General features: G+C 38.5%; 2 pseudogenes across 1 annotated transcript; one reads left to right on the plus strand and one right to left on the minus strand.

Annotated features, from left to right (window-relative positions):
- Positions 1-1,966: 1,966 nt before the first annotated feature.
- Positions 1,967-3,347, plus strand: LOC144628118 (melanocyte-stimulating hormone receptor-like; annotated as a pseudogene).
- A 559-nt stretch (positions 3,348-3,906) lies between these two features.
- On the minus strand, positions 3,907-11,432 carry LOC144627979 (ATP-binding cassette sub-family C member 4-like; annotated as a pseudogene). The gene is made up of 6 exons (XR_013566188.1): positions 10,967-11,432; positions 9,922-10,298; positions 8,050-9,354; positions 7,002-7,572; positions 6,109-6,245; positions 3,907-5,687 (listed from the first exon to the last, which is right to left on the minus strand). The product of XR_013566188.1 is annotated as an ATP-binding cassette sub-family C member 4-like (transcript).
- Positions 11,433-17,959: the final 6,527 nt, after the last annotated feature.

A 17,959-nucleotide genomic window follows, 5' to 3' on the forward strand; every position in this document is an offset into this window, starting at 1 on the left:
GTTTGGCCCTCTTAATTGCTTCTTGTGTTTTCACCAAAAACAAGCCAAGGCTGATGATATTAATCGTTAATAGCATACGGCCCATGCTATAACTTTTAAACCATTTATAATCCGACACACCATGATAGAACTTATAAAAACAACTGAGCTCTAAAGCCGTTTCAATAAGTTTTCCGTCGTTGAGAATCAATAAATATGATTCTGTCGTAATTCATGACTGTACTCAAACGATGAGCAATTGTAATTACAGTACCGTGAGTGAATCAGGCTCCTGAGTATCCAGGCTGAAAGTTGCTTCTTTTAATGATTTATTGGTTTACAGATGATTGCAACAGAAGTTTTGATTGTCACGAACGATTGTAATGCAAACTTACTGAGGGTCAATCGTAAAAATGAAATTTTCCCGCCCACCGCATGTTGAATCACAGATACCAGGTGGTACGCGTCCATTCAACTTTGTCAAATGCATTGCCACTAACTAGTGGTGTCCCTCAAGGCAGTATACTGGGGCCGCTTCTTTTTAGTGTCTACGTCAACGACTTACCATCCGTCCTAAGAAAATGCACAACAGAATGTTACGTCGATGATACTAAATTACAGATCTCTTTTAAACTTCAGGATTGCTCCAATGCCGTTATTGACTTAAATGATGACCTTTTACTGATACGCAACTGGTGTTTCGATAACCTTCTTCTTCTAAATCCAGACAAAACAAAACTGATGGTTTTTGGAAGCAGACAGCTCACTTCCAAACTCCCTGACTTCAGAATAACTCTACTGGGGAAAGAACTTGTCCCTGTATCTTCTGCCAAGGACCTTGGCGTTATACTTGACCCGAATATAACTTTCGACGACCATATTTCGAAAACAGTTTCATCGTGTATGTCTAGTTTAGCTCAAATTAGTCGTGTAAAACATGTGTTTAAGCGTGATACGCTTGTAACAATAATTAATGCGTTAGTATTTAGTAAACTATTCTATTGCTCATCCGTGTGGTCCAACAGCTCGGGAAAAAATATCTGCAAGTTGCAATTGGTCCAGAACGTTGCCGCCCGCATCATCACAGGTACGAGGAAATTCGACCACATCACGCCAGCATTGAAAGATCTACGCTGGCTTCCTATTAAACAACACCTCTACCTTCGTGACGCTGTGTTAGCCTTTAAATGTATGACTGGATGCGCGCCTCGCTATCTTAGCGATCAGTTCTCCACCCGCAACAAAATCACCAAACGAGCGACCCGGAACTGCCAGCTTTTAAATATTCCCCTTTTTAAATCTGCCTCTGGTCAAAGAACATTTCATTATAGAACAGTGAACATTTGGAATAGTCTCACATCGAACTTAAAAACTCTTAAAACTATTTCATCTTTTAAATTTCATTTAAAATCAAAATTGATGGAGGAGTTTTTAACATAGATTAATTAGGAGTAATTCATTTTATCCAAATTTTTATCATTGTAATTTTTTATCATTGTAATGTTTATCATTGTAATTTTTATAATTTTAAAATTGTTATTTCTATTGTAATTTATTGTCACTGAAAAGCCCCGTAAGGGGATTGTCAAATTAAAGTATTGTATTGTATTGAATCGAAGGAACTTGAAGACAAAAGCGGAACAACAACGCATAAACAGAAATACTGAAATGACACAATGAACAGTTTCCGCTTAATTAACTGGGCTGGCATGATATTAATAACATGGATATCTTTACATTCAAAATTAATTTAATTTGTAAAAAAAAATAATCGCGATAAAAGCCTTCTTGAAAAGCTTGAAAATCAGTTTAAAACACTGGCTTAACGGCTCGTGATTTTGATGCTTTTCAGTGTTTTCCCAACAACCCGCTTGGGTATATTGCGCTGTTTCACTCATAGAAGGTGTGGTCTGTAATTTAAATAATTACACATGATGCTAAAACTGACTGGTAGATGACTCTCCTAGTGCACAGTCATCAATAAGCAATGGAAAACTCTACGAAGACCATTGAGGTTCTGTTTTGCACCGTCCATTCTTCTTGAAACCACATGCTCTTCTTTTCCACAGTACACTTTATTCTCTCCATCACTGCGTTTCTAGGGAATTCAGTCATCCCAATTGCGTTGCACAAAGATTCCTCCCTTCATCCGCCATCAAAACTGCTTTACAGCTGCCTCGCAACCACTGATCTTCTTGTTGGACTAATTTCGGAACCAGCCTCTGCTGTCTATCTTATGATATTGGAAATAGAAACAGACCACTGGAGGAACCTCTGCGTGTATTCTGCAGCTATTACTACAGTTAGTTTTACAATTGGGACTTCGGTGTCTTTGATAACACTGACCGCAATTAGTGTAGACAGGCTTCTCGCTCTGTCGTTGGGCTTGGGATATAGACATGTTGTAACTTTGTGTCGAGTTCGAGCGTTAGTTGCCTGTTTTTGGTTCCCTAGCATTGCTTTTGCCACGATGTCGTTTTGAAGGTACACTATCGCGAAAACTTATGGCTGTACATTAATATTACTTTGCCTTTTGGTCTCAGCCTTTTGTTACTCAAAAATCTCCATTACACTCCGCCGCTTTCATCAAGCTCATGTACATGATGATGTTCACCAAGACGAAACCAGCGCAGGAATATCGCTGGACATAGAACGATACAAAAAGACAGTTTCTACTGCAACGTGGATTCTTGTCACGTTGGTAGCGTGCTATCTGCCATACAGTATTGTTGTAGTTATTGTTACGATAAATGGATCCTTTCCAATGCTGCAAGTCATTTGGGTAATTACAGCAACTCTTGTTTACCTAAACTCTTCTCTAAACCCCATTCTTTATTGCTGGAAGATCAAAGGAGTAAGACAAGAAGTAACAAACACGATCAGACGATTTTTGTGTTTTTAAAAGTAGGTTTAAACGTTTTATTACAATATTTTAACTTAATACATCCATAGTGTGTGGGGGCAAAACAAAAGATAGTGAAAGGTTGTGGATCTTTAAATGTAAACCTTGACATCTTCATTGTTCCGTTCTTTGAAGTTTGACGGGCTTTAGAACTGAATGAAACATTTCGTTTTTAATATTATCTTCCGTTTCAGGAACAGAGCCTTATAAGGTAGAGCATATCTCGCCTTTCGAAATCTTTTCGGCTCCATCTTTTGGAGGCGATGACATAGTGTACTAAATTGCTATTGAGTTGACGCGGAAATAGCGTAAAGAAAAATTGAATCACCTTCAAAAATAGTACTGCTGTGCATATTATTTTTTTTCTTGGCGAAAGTAAAGAATAATTTTAAAATTCCATATTTACGGTTATATATATGGCTGAAGGTTACCACTATACTCCCGTTCATGATTAATAATAATAAGACTTATTTAATGAGGGTAATAGTACTGGTGGCCCAGAGTACAAATGGCCCCCTTAATATACAACTAACTACAAAATATAAACCTAACTACAATAAACTTAAGACAGTGAAAAAATTTAAACTTAATTTAATACAATGAGAACTAAAAAAAAATGTTGCTAATTTTAAAATGTTCTATATAAACCTAACTACATATTATATACTAAAGTGATAAAAATTGAATAGAACGAGAAAATAAAGGGAGTCGTTAATTTAACAAGCGGTAAGTGAAATTAAAATAAATAGGTTTGGGCCCTGCCCGTTATATCAGCCAGGCCTCGCAAATTTCAGCCAAGTTTTGAAAAGTTGTGGAACAAATCTGAATTGTTTGGTTCTACAGCGTAAAAAAATACTATTTCTATTTCAAATTATCTTTAACGGTGTGTGTTTTGGTTAACATAGGGATACTGTATTTTTTCAGTCACAATAAATTTTGTTTTAAAAGTTGTTTCTTTTTTTTTGAGGGGGGGGGGGGGTTTTTCTATTTTTTTTTTTTTTTTTTTTTTTTTGGTAACGAATTCTATACAATTCTTAGCTTGTGTTTCTGACGCCATTGAAAAATCACTGAGAAATCCACAATTTACATCCACATGAATTGAATTAGTATATAAACTCCACGGGGCATCAAACCAACTGTTAATATTAAAGAAAAATATCGTGCAAAGGTAAAAATACATGTTATTTAGATTTAGAAATTTCCGGCATTAAGTAATAGATCAAATATTAGAATTATGTCACAGTTGACTCAAATAATAAATGACATTAAGTAATAGATCAAATATTAGAATTATGTCACAGTTGACTCAAATAAATGGCGCATTGAGTTTGGCATAAAACATTCAATGGAAAATACCTGTAAATGTACAGCAAAAGTGACTAATTGAACATAAAACGGATAAAAGGTAGCAAACAATTTACGCCCTTGTTAGATACATGTACGCAATGATTATACCTAGACTGTTCACAGTCCCCTATTTTTCCTTCAAGTCTAAGAGATCGATCGTTGAGTTCGACGGGCCGCCATCTTGTTTCCTGAACGAGAGTAAAACCTGGGGAGAGTACAAATAACCCACGGACATTTTGCACTTTGCATTTTGCACATTTTGCCTTCCTCCCAGTTTTCCTCCAATAAGGAACCAATATGGCGGCCCGTCGAACTCCACGATTAATGATCTCTATGACTTCACGGGAAAAATTAATAGGGGACTGTGAACAGTCTAGATTATACCCAACTCGGCGCTATTCACCTCGTTGGTTACTTATCACCTTGTATCCAACGCGCTTATGAAATAAATGTAAACTGTTTCTTGTGTTTTTCAGAAAAGCAAGCTAAGCGTAATATTTATCTTTACTATCACTTGGACTCATGCTATAACTTTTAAATCATTATTAATGCGATATACCATGATAGAACTTATAAAAACAACTAAGCTCATTGTTTAGTAAAACGTTCGGTGAATCCATTTCAACAACTTTCCCGTCGTCGAGAACCATAATTCTGTCGTAATCCATAACTGTACTCAAACGATGGGCAATTGTTATCACAGTACAGTGAATCATGTCCCTGCGAATAATCTTCTGAATCAGTTCATCTGTTTGAGTATCCAGGCTGGACGTTGCTTCGTCCATCACAATGATCTTTTTACCGAACAACAGAGCGCGAGCGAAGCAGATCAACTGACGTTCTCCAACACTGAAATTGGCCCCATTTTCCAATACGTGACAGTAAAGTTGTTCCTCCCTTTTTTCAACGATCGACTTCAACTGAACTTTTTCTAGCACGATCCATAACTCTCCGTCGGCAAATCTGTTTGCTGGATCAAGACTTCGTCGAAGCACACCGTTGAAAAGAAAGGGGCTCTGAGGAATAACTGCGATTGCAGAGCGAACGTCTTGGACATTTAGGCTGGCCACGGAGATTCCATCAATGATAATTTCGCCTTCAGTGTTTGCAGGCATTCTCAACAAGCACGCGAGAAGTGAAGACTTTCCCGCACCAGTGCGTCCAACGATGCCAATTTTTTCCCCAGGATTAGCTCCAAAGCTAATTCCTTTCAAAACGGAAGGCCCATCCGCGTAATAGCGCAGAGAAACATCTTCGAAAGTTAAAAGGCCCTTCTCGGGCCATCCTTTAGGAATGTGCTGGTTAGATGTACCATATCCGGGCTCGGGCGGAAGTTGTGCGTACGTCAAAACTCGCTCAACTGATGTCATGTAATTCTCCGCGTCTCCAGCGGCTTGCAGCATCCACTGCACAGTTGTAGTTAGCTGAAGACAGTAGCTTATGGATAAACCAGATAGGGCTACAATAAGAAAAGACCACATTAAAGAACACTTTGCTGTGTCAAAAGTTTTAATCAATACTGGTTAATAATGTTTTGTCTATAAATGTAGCCTTATGTTCTGCGGTATACAATGTTGTTGTTTTTTACCCTCTTTTGAGTGATGCTTACCTTGGGGGGGGGGGGGGGGGGGCGCTGGGACTTGCTCCTCCAGAGAACTTTGAAATCTCTAGGCTCGGAAATATTCACATTTTCCATGACATATTTTGTCAAAAAATTGATCTCATAAGGTGTAAAATGGCAGGTTTTTTATTGCTTAATAAGAACATTCCTTCTGCACGATTTTTTCTTGCCTTCCCCTATGCATGAAGTTTTTCTTGGCATTTTTCATTGCATAAGGTACGTCCCTCAATGTATAAAAGCGTTCAAACAAGTAATTTACCTGCATCACCCGAGAGGAATATGGCCGCCAAAGTAACAACAGTAACAAGAAATGAGCTCAGTATGTCAAGACGAAGACCGACCCACGAGACGGAAGCGTAATAGCAGGAGCAGGCTTTGTTGTTCCGATCTTGATAACTGAAACAGTCAAAAGACATGGTAGAAGTTAGCTTGTGTGGCTTGAGACATTGCAATTAATGTTTCCAATCCTGGTTGTTATCCCAGTGATGTCACATTCTGTATAGACGATATTTCACGGTCATGTAAAGATTTGAATTATATTTTCGATTGATGAAAAAAAGTTGATTGTTATCCATCGTCTACACACATTCGTAGAATACACGTATTTATTTGGCCATTCCAAAAATTAAAATTCTTTTTTTTTTTTGAATTTGCAATTTTGCAATTTTTTTGTTTATTTTGTACCTGAAGGAGTTCCGCCTTACCCTAGGTCCAAATACTTACCCTTGTTCATACCTACAGAAGGGATATTGGATCTTCTTTCATTTCTATTTGAATAACTCCTAAAAATACTATAACATGTAACAAGGTATCCAGCCTCAAATTGTAAAAAAATAATAACAACGCCAAACCTCAGCTCCAAAATTAGACGTTCTTATAATTAAAAAGGGACTGTTTAGCGAAACAGAGACATTAATGCAAAATACAATGCTTGTCAAGTGCATAAATTAGAATAGGTGAATTTTTAAGGTATAAGCTTAAACAAAATGCTAATGTTTTACCGTGTTGATCAAGCAATTCATTCATGGAAAGTTACTTCACGCTGCAGAAAGCGAGAAAAACGCTGGCCGATGACCAATCTGGCATGTTTTATAGCTTGTTAATGAATGACAGCAACAATTATTGGTCAAAAGAACTTTAGATATATCAAACCTGTAAAAACGCTCTATGAACTCTTCTTGCCTCCTGTAAACACGGATTGTAGTAATACCATGAATCGTATCAGTCACGTGAGTGCATACCAGACTGCACGTGATCGCTTCCATTCTCTTCATCTCACGGGCAGCCCTTATATATCGGCTACTAAGATACAGCGACAGGATTGTGAAAGGCACACTTGCTCCAAGTACCCAAACGTTTGCCACTGATGCCAAAACCAAGATACTTACGGTAAACATGATGTATTGGACTGTTTGTAATAGCGTATACGGCAAGACTTCATCCATGTACCCAATGTCCATAGCAAATCGATTCAATATGCGACCGGCGGGATTCACATCAAAGAATTGAACCGGGGATTTCAACACAGAGGTCAGCATCGCCTTATGCAACTTGGACGAACAGTTGATGAGTGCTTGGAAAAAGAGGCAGGAGCGACCTAGAGCCGAGATCAAAGAGCCGCCCGCGAGTCCAATGTAGACATAAGCATTGTTAGGATCTTGTTGATCTATCCATGAGAGTCTGGTCCAGTGTGCAAGCCAAAAACTGGAAGCCAGCACTGCTCCTATTGAAAAGAAAAGTACCATTCTTATAATTAGATTTAGAAAACACTTTGTAGGAAAGCACGCGTCAAAAGTCGCACTTTTATAACTCTATAGAAACAAAGAACTAAGTACGAGCTGTTGACGTATTGATAGCGAGAGCAAAGACAATCAAACTAAACGAATAGTTTTTTTTTTCTTTTCTTCGAAGGTTTCTTCTATTTAAAAATAAAAACCATATTTTATCTGTTTTTGTCGAGTTATTTTTTGTTTTTTTTTTTTTTAGCAATTACAAAACGTTTCATGGGAGAAGAGGTGTGGAAACCACTGGGTGCGGCTCATATAATACCTCGGCATTTCTTGGTGCTCCAAACTTTATGGCAAACTAGTTCGTCCGTTCGTTCGCTTGGTAGAAACGCCAAAATTGTTTTCGATTTCTTAACTAAAAACTTTTGAAAGGTAAGTAAAAATTAAAAAAAAACCCGACACACTGCACTTACCCTCGGGAAGAACAAGTAAAATTACCATAAAAACCATGGACAACTTTATGACCCCGTATGCTAAGTAATTCCAGTACGTCAAGTAAGAAACAGAGCCTGTCGACCGATCTTCCTCCCCGATTTGCAGACCCGAAGAGTTGTGAATATCAGTAGTACAAGCCTTCTCGTATGTTTCCAGGGAGCTTGTAAAGCTTACTTCGCTTTCTTTTTCCATTGATGAAGACGCGGTGACTTTAGGGAAATGGCTCGATTTAAATAACTCCAAAATATTTCCTCTAGTCACTTTGCTGTCCTTGCCCATAGAAAGTATCAAATCTGTCTCCTGGAGACAAAAGGGCTGATGTGTTATAAGAAGACGAATCCGATTCGACAAAGCGCCACAAATGCATCTATTAAATAATTCATTTGACACTTTTACGTCAACAGCGCTAAGAGGATCATCCAGTAGATAAATATCAGCATCAGAATACACTGCGCGTGCCAAGTTCACCCGTGCCCGCTGACCGCCACTCAAACTTACACCGCGTTCACCGACACTGGTCATATCACCGCTTGGAAACGAAGCGAGATCTTCCTTCAACGAACAAACTTCAATGGCTCTTTGGAAAGCTTCATATTTGTATTGTTTCCCAAAAAGAATGTTCTCACGGATTGTTCCTGAAAACACCCAGGGTGTCTGGCAAACATATGCAATTCGTCCTTGGTGAGCAATTTGTCCTGAGGTTAACGGTATTTCGCCGATGATTTGGTGAAAGAAGGAGCTCTTACCACAGCCTACTGGACCTGTGATTCCAATTAATGGACTATTAGAGATACACAGGTTTAAATCGCCGGTCTCATCCCATGGAGGGAACTGCACGCTGTTTATACAAAGGAATGGTTTTCCTTGATTGCAAACATGGCTTGTCAATGGCAATTGCTCATTGTGAAACTTCCATTGGTTTCCATGTTTCTTATTACAAATGGGGATTGTCAGATTGCAATTTTGAATGCATTAAATCGATCGCTTTCTTAAAAGAATTCGATTCGTCGGAGGTATCATCGAGAAGAAAGGACTCGGTTCTTTTAAGAGTCGTAGTTGCCTGAAACAGAGCACGTAACTCATAAGCAAATAAGGTCGTTACTGGTTTTTGAAGCGCACCGAGGAGAGCCAGAGTGGTGAAGACGTTCTGAGGTGTCAGGCGATTTCCATCCATTATGAACGGAAATAAAGAAACAAAACTGGAAACTATAGGATAGCAGGAATAAGCAGAAGCGTAGCCAGCCAAGATAACTCCTTTCTTGTAAACAAGGTTAAGTTCAGACCTGAAACACATGAAGATACTCTATAGGTGAGTACTGACGTACGAACCGGGGGGGAATGATCTATATATTTTTGGATGGGATATGCCGCTGAGATTCTGAAACCCTTACCCTGAACCAGACAACGTCAGCTGATTTTCCAAACATAGAAGGAGTGAAAATCCCTAAGCTATCCCAGTTTTGCTTTTTTAGAACTGTAATCCTATTAGTGTTATTAATGGCAAACCAGCTATCGACAGCGTTACAGAGATGATTTTATTCACGTTAAGGAAAGCCTCTTTCTCTTCCGAGTTTCTATTCCTATCCTGGACTTATTTCTTTATACCTGTATCGTTTCCCGCGTGCCCTTATTCAAAAAATTTTATTTTATCCTCACCATACCCTTCACAGCCACAGCTTCCCATATAGCTGTACATGAGGCTCCCTTTTCGGGGGGGTTTTTCACTGTCAGTGGACATATACAACACAACCATTACTAGAATTGACTAATGGATCAATGCCAAGTTAGTTATGCGTTGGTGACTTAAATAATAGGGAAAAAAGAGTTACTAGTTGAGAAGAACAACATACCGCCTAACATTGGAAACCAGGTCACGGAAGCACCATTCCCATGCATTCATCTTCAGCACACGAATGCCAGAAACGACGTCATAGATTATTTGCATTCTTCTGTCGCTTAACTTTGCCACTTTATCTTCGAGTAGTTTAGAAACGTTTCCCAAAGCCGTCTGGCAAGCCATCAGAGCAATCGAAAAGACTACCCCTCCAATCGTCTGCCAGCCGACAAGTTTCCACAGCAGAAGAGATACGATCAGTATGTCCATGGGAGCGATGAGTGCATTCAATGTGATAACCGCTTGTTGGACATGGATCAAGTCTTTTGTGATCAAGTTTATTATATAGCCAGACGATTTCTCAGCCAGGAATTGTTGTTTTGTTGTCAGGATCTGCAATGGATAAGAGATGAATCGGTTCTAATTACAATTATTCACCGAAGTGGGGGTGAACAGTGGTGGATCAGTATTTACCGAGTCGCGAAGCGGCGAAGTAAATATACACCACATTCACCGGCACCGTAAGAAATATTTTTTTTTTAGTATATACCACGAAAATGGAATAACTAACGGACCAAAACATAACGTTCGGTAAACAAAGCTACTTGGAGGTGAATAGTACTTTGCTAATTACCTCCGAGTTATTCAATCAGCGCACGCGAAAAGCATGCATGAGAATAAGAGTGGTTTGTCTTGGGTCGCTTTCAATGTCATGTGGTGTTGTCACGATACGTCAACCGTATGTAACTCTAGGCTAACTCTCCAAACCCAGCCATTCTGGGTAAAAGTGCTTTTTATACATTTCTGTATAAACATTTATTGATATGACAAAAAAATAAACTCGGCTCGGGGGCATGGTGACCCTGGATGGAGGATCGCTCGCTTTGTCCATGAAAACACGTTGGACATAGACAACACATGTCGAACCGGAATGGCCAGTTTCTGGTTCGATCAGAGAAAAAGCCTTTTTTATATATAAAGTAGAAAAAAAAATGATTCGGGGACGAGGATAACCCATCCACCGGGAGATCATTTTCACCTACGAACAAGCTTTTACCTACCTTTTTGTAAACCAGCCCAATCAAGGAGGCCTTGACTTGAACCGACAGTGTATACAAGGCATAAACACCGTTATGATGAACAAATGACTGAATAAAAGAACTGATGCATATAAGCACTGAATAAAGACACAAAAAGCTGACATTGAAGGATGAGCCAGTAGCCATTTCGTCCAAAATAAAGCTGAGCACAACCGGTTGAAAAAGTCTGCAGAATGAGCTCAACATAACCAAGAGAGAAATCTTCACTATGAGTTCCTTGTTGACGGCTTTGCGAAGAGCGTTCCACAAACGCGGCTGAGAGCCGCGTTCTCTTTTTACTTTCACTTCATTTCGCCATTCCTCTTCTAGTTTCTCCGTCAAATATTGCGTGCCTTCAATATCTAGATAAAAAAGATCAGCCTCTTCCAGTGGCCTTTCGTTGCCCGTTTGGATTATATCGGAGACAAAACCAAGTGTTATTCTACTAAAGAATGTTTTGCTTTCATTAGATTTTTTATCCAACTTTTCGTAACGAAAGTTTGAAGCATGACAACCCATGCTTGTATTCGCTTATCGTGTGTTGACAATGGAGTCTATCTCCTTAAGTACTCTTATTGCTGCCGCTGTTATTTCCGTTTCTTTTACTCGTAGTGTTGCTTTTGCTGCTGTTCCTCTGAGCTTTTCGTTTGTGGGTCGTATTCTGTTAATTCTATCTGTAATTCGAGGAACACATGAATGTTATTAAATTAAAAAGAGCAATAATATAAATTAGCATATACATTATCACTATTTAACAAGGGGAGGGTGAGTCTTCCTGCCTGGAATTGAACAATTAATACCTTTTTTAGTATTCCAGTAAATGACACCAACCTTCTGACTGTTTACTGTTTCAACTTTAACCAGTAAAAGGAAACTCCGTTTAAAATCTCTTAAGACTTGCTTCAATTAGCTAATGAGAAGTTTGTTAAGCTCAAATAGAGTAAATAAATATTCACGATCCAGCAAAAAAAAATAAAACTAATGCTTAACTGTTTATTGTTCTAAAACAAAGCCGACGAACGCGCTTGAGTGACCTTGGATGTGAACATTACTATTTCAGCAAAAGCGAATCGCTAATTTTCAGCCGAACGAGTCGCGTGTAGACCATCTTAAAACATTGTGAATCAAACAAACATTATATTTTAATCGTCCCAAGACTCGACGCATTACACTGATGGAGTTTAATAACCTCCTTCTCCTAGTCATTGCTTGGTGGATAATATGTAACTTCCATGTCGCCTCGTATTTGTGTACGACGTCGCTTTACAATCATTACATTGCCGCAAGCTGTCTTTTGCGTGCTTCAATTTGAGAGGAATCTTATGATCACATATTGGACACATTTTACTGTTATATTCCCAGCAGCACTTTTAGCATTTCATACCACAGTATCACATACATTCGAAACCTCGCACTAATAATCACGTCTATTGTGAATTATGTTCCTCCATTTTTGCCCCGCCGGCCGAGCGTTTTCCAGAAAGCCTGTTCGCAGGCTAGAAGTTTCCCGATCTTTATGATAATAAAATCCGCTTCATGGTGAATATTCGTCTTCTTCGTCACGATGAATACATTTGTTTTGAAACTCGTGGCAGCTTGTTCTTTCTGAGTTGCTCCCCTTGCATCAGGAGCGCGGTCAAAAGCACGGTAAGCCTGGCAAAGCCCGGCCTGGCCGGGCTTTCCGGCCTTTATGCCAAGCTTGCCAGGAAAGCGTGGCCTGGGAAAGCGTGGCAACCATGGCCAAGGCCAGGCTTTCATGGCCTCCCTGGCCATTAAAGCCTGGCTTTCCTGGCTATGAAAGTTTTATGCCGGACTTGCCAGGAAAGCGCGGTCCTTGAAAAGTGTGGTAAGCTCGGCCAAAGCTGGGCTTTCATGCCCCTCTTGGCCACAAAAGCCTGGCTTTCCTAGTTTTAAAAGTTCCATGACCATTTTTTATAATGACTTTCCTAATGGAAAACCAGTGGTCAGAAGCCCTTAATTACTCTTGGCCATGAGGAGCTCAGAAAAGACAAAATAAGGGTCAATTAAAATTTTAAAAATCAATGACTTAAAGTGTCGCATCAAAACTGTAGTTTTAGTAAAGGATATATTCAGGATATATTTTCCAGTTAAATATCAACTAGAAAAGGTTATCTCTATTTATTCTCTGTGACTGAATGGGCTGTTATGCTGCATGAAATGCTGATTTAAAATGGGAAATAAATTTTTAGCTTTCTGGAGTTCAAAGAAATTCTTGGGATTTCTGTAGGAGCTTATTCTCAAATTAAATACTCAACTCGTGTATTCAAATGAATACCAATTTTAATCCTTGGATTTCTGCCATTGAATTTTTGGAAATCCCAACCTCAAACAAAAAATGAGCATTATTTCACAGCAAAACATTGCTTACCGAGATTGAGATAACAAATTTTAGACCGCGGAGTCCATTTTGCATTCTCACCAGCATCGCCTGCATCGCAAATGAAGTAAGGCTTTCCACCCTTCGAATTCTCGAAAACCTTGGCGGATGAACTGACCACTCGATGTGTGTTCCATTCTCACCATTTATTTCTTTGTTGAGAAACCAATCACGTTACGCAAATCATTCCATGTGACTTCCCACGTGACTATTGTCTCGTTGAATCGTTACTTTTTTTTGGCGCCCGTTCTGTTTTGAATTTATCTCTTGCTGTAATGATCGCTCGTGAGAAAATGTTTTGTATTCTAAATTGTTACAGGTCAGCCATTTCGCTTACAGTATTTATAGAGAACAGGTTTTGCTTTGTAAATGGCGAATAGTGTGCTAAAACTTGTGATTTTTGGACCTGATCGAAAGCCTGTTTATGGTGGAACGTCATGGCAGTCGAGCAGTCGTTTACAAAGTGCTTTGGTAAGTAAGAGTTCAACTTAGCTTGTATTTCTCTGGACTTTCATGGAACCGAAGGCTTGACATTTACAGAAGCATAACACTTTATTTGAGCGATGATCGGAACTGCATTTTAGCCGTTGGATGTAGGTTTATTGAAATTCTTTCCGCCGTGTGTGTGACGTCCGTTACACGAATTCTTGCTTATAATTTCGAGTGAGGCCCGGTATTGCAGAATAGACAGTTTATATCTCTGAGGTATAAAGTGTATAATTATACAACAATATATGTCTATTGCTGTATATTTATACACTCTTGACACGAGCTATCTATTCTGTATATTCTGCACAAGTTTTTTTTTACACTTTAGACATCTGATTAGACGTCTAATGTCAAACCTGTATAAAGTGTATATTCTCAATCTTAATCCAATATCTCCATGTCTATTCTGTATAAAGTGTATAATTATACACTTAAGACGTCTATTAGATGTCTAATGTCAAACCTGTATAAAGTGTATATTCTCAATCTTAACCCAATATCTCCATGTCTATTCTGTATAAAGTGTATAAAGTGTATAAAGTGTATAATTATACACTTTAGACGTCTATTAGATGTCTAATGTCAAACCTGTATAAAGTGTATATTCCCAATCTTAACCCAATAACGCCATGTCTATTCTGTATAAAGTGTATAATTATACACTTTGGACGTCTATTAGATGTCTAATGTCAAAAGTGTATAGTGTTATTTTTCAAAGAACGAAGTATATCAGTATACACTTTATACACTTTTGACATTAGACGTATAATAGACGTCTAAAGTGTATAATTATACACTTTATACACAATTGACAGAATAGACACGAGGATATTGAGTCAAGTCCGAAAATAATATACACTTTAGACATCTACTATGTTTCTAAAGTCAAAAGTGTATATTCTCGGACTTGCCTCAATATCCTTGTGTCTATTCTGTCTATTGTGTATAAAGTGTATAATTATACACTTTAGACGTCTATTATACGTCTAAAGGCAAAAGTGTATAAAGTGTATATTCTCAGACTTGACTCTATATCCTCGTGTCTATTCTGTCTATTGTGTATAAAGTGTATAATTATACACTTTAGACGTCTATTTACGTCTAAAGTCAAAATTGTATACAGAGTGTATGTAATGGTAATTTCGAGAATAGACACCAACGTAATATACCGGTACATTGTAAATTGACATTTGTCTAATCTGTATATTCTGCAATACCGCGGCTTAGTGATAATTTCGCTCAGGAATTGAAATAATCTCCAAACCGTTTAGGTTTCAAATTATAAGACTGTTGTAGATTGTGGGAAATTTTCTACAACATTTCTTGTTGGAACTCATCTAATTGCAAGCTCAGTACACTGTTCATGAAGTTCATTGTGCGTACAGTTACTAAAATACCGAGAAGTTAATCGGAAATGCATTTAATTTTTTTACAGGCTTAAAAGAACAACGAGGAAACCTTCAATTCTAAACTGGACAATCCAGAGAGAACTTTATCATTCATCTCATGCATCAGAAGACAGCTAGCAGCTAAGTCTGTTTCTTCCTAATGTCTGAGTCAGAAACCATTAGTCACAAGTGTTGAATTTATATGCCAATTCAAGATATCTGTGTTTAAAGACATTGTTATGAATGCGCAAAGGAATTTAATGAAAGTGTAAACATCCGAAAATAATAATAATAAAAAAAATAATACCGATATAAAAAATAAAAAAAAATATGTTACAATTGAGTCAGAGAGTGTTTGCAAAAAGTTAATTTTCTGAGTTTAAAGCATGCTTATATTGCTTGGCCAGCCTGGCGTTCAGGCCAAATCCTGACCCCGGTTTCCCTGGTCTGGCCAGGCCGGGCTTGCCCTGTGGCCGCGGCTTCCCCGGATTTTTTATCCCTTGGCTAGCCCCGCCAACGCCCGGCTTGTGGCCGCGCTCACCCCGGCTTTTGGGCCGGGCTTTGACCCCGGCTTTCCCCGGTCTGACCGGGTTCCTGATGCAAGGGTCGCGTCATTTAATATAAGCACGTTACGGAGGAAGCCATTTGAATGCAAGTGACCGGAAGGTCCTGTTTAATAGAAAAATAAACAAGCATGGCTCGAGTGCCATATAATAAACAACTTACTAACCTAGCTTGCTCGAGCCGTACTGGGGAATATTGGCCCTCGGTCGTTTTTGTACGGACCCCGCTATGCTCGGTCCTTACTGCCACGACCTCGGGCCAATATTCCCCAGTACGGCCCTTGCGCTCGGTTAGTAAGAGATTATTATTTTTCTAAAACAAATAACGGTAAACCATCATTGCAGTTAGTCGAGATAAGCTGTCAAGGAACTAATGGTCAAATTCAATGGTCATTCATTTTACAATTTGGTATTTGTTGACTTCTATTGTGAATTATGTTCTTGGGCTTACTATATGCGTAGATTCTCGCTTAAAGAATCATGTATTCAGAAACGGATATTTTAAACAAACGCATTAGTTCTTTGATAGCCAAACATATTTATTAATATTTATTTAGGACTTACTTGGGTTTACTCGTAAGTCGATTGCATTTATCGACATTTATCCATTTTGTCGTAATTTTCAGTGAAAGAGTGTTTATTCTTGGTTGTTTACATTTGGCTTTGGTTGAATTGTTTTATAGATTCATAAATTAGAATTAACCCATCAAATATTAAATTATCCTACCCCATCATTGTGCAGGTAGATGTTGCTTTTCCTAGGAATCAATTCTTCAATGATAAATGTGTGAGTTTCTTACAGTGTTACGGCGTAGGAAATTGAGCACTGTTATTTAATTATTTAAAATGAAAACCTTATTTGGAACTTAAAAAACTATTCCTCGGTAAAAATGGGTTTATTCATACTCTTTGAGCATCACAGCTGCTTTGACATAATTTGTTTCTACTTTCCAGCTGCGTTACCTTCGAAATTTGTTTATGCACACACGGCCGGGTGTCGTTGGAAACAATAAGAAAAAATTGAGGAACTACTTTTTGTAACCGTTCTTTTTGTAATAGTTGCTTTAGACTCTACTACACACTAGTAAAGTTCTGTTTAATTTTCTGTCAAACTTTACCCGTTTTACTGACTTTTTCGCGTGTTTTAGTTGCAATGTTTAATTACATATATAACTCATTACTTGGCTTCACACTAGAGCTTAAAGTATAGTCTAAGTGCACTTGGAACCTACTTTGAGTGTGAAGGGGTAAAACGTACTTACTTGAAATTTTCTTGGTGACCATGGAAACTTTCGTAGTTCAAAGAAGCCGAAGTACGCCGCCAAGTATGGTCTACACCACACTTGAGAACGCACTTGACCAATAGGAAATGGAAGCCAAACGAAAGCGGCGTGCAGCGTTGTTACGATTTTTAAGATGATTGACAGCTTTCACCTCAAGTAATATATTTTGTTATCAAGTGTGAAGCCAAGTTTTGTAAAATGCGAGTTGAGATTATCAAGTGCGCTTGAATCAAGTGCTTACTTGAAACTAACTTAGCTTCTAGTGTGAAGCCAAGTATTCACACTTCGCACAAAACAAAAACAAAGCATGGTGCCTTATAAATATGTTTGTGCACAAAGCGCGTACGCAAAATAATATGATATGGATAACTTTCACGAAGCTGGGATTTTGCAATCAATTAGCCATGTTCAAAACGAGCAGGGGACTGGGTACGAATATTCAATATCGATTGCACTGAAAAACTGAGCCCGTCATCTGAAAGAGCATCCAAAAATTAGTAACTCAACCAAATTTGAGAGTTATTGGTTTAAACGCATAGGTATGGTTCACTTTTAGAAACTGCTAAAATAAGAGAGCTTAGTATGGATTGGAGGGACAGCTGTCCATCCAGCCATACTAAGCTCTCTTATTTTAACGATTTTTAATAGAGTTCCATGCCTTTGCGTTTAAACCAATAACTCTCAAATTTGGTTGAGTTACTAATTTTTGGATGCTCTTTCAGATGACGGGCTCAGTTTTTCAGTGCAATCGATATTGAATATTCGTACCCAGTCCCCTGCTCGTTTTGAACATGGCTAATTTCTCGTACTGAAATGTCATCAGTAATAACAGAGCAGTTCTCACAATGGCCACA

Source organism: Oculina patagonica, chromosome 10 (genome assembly GCF_052425735.1).
Source record: "Oculina patagonica isolate OP01 chromosome 10, crgOcupat, whole genome shotgun sequence".
NCBI lineage: Eukaryota > Metazoa > Cnidaria > Anthozoa > Scleractinia > Oculinidae > Oculina > Oculina patagonica.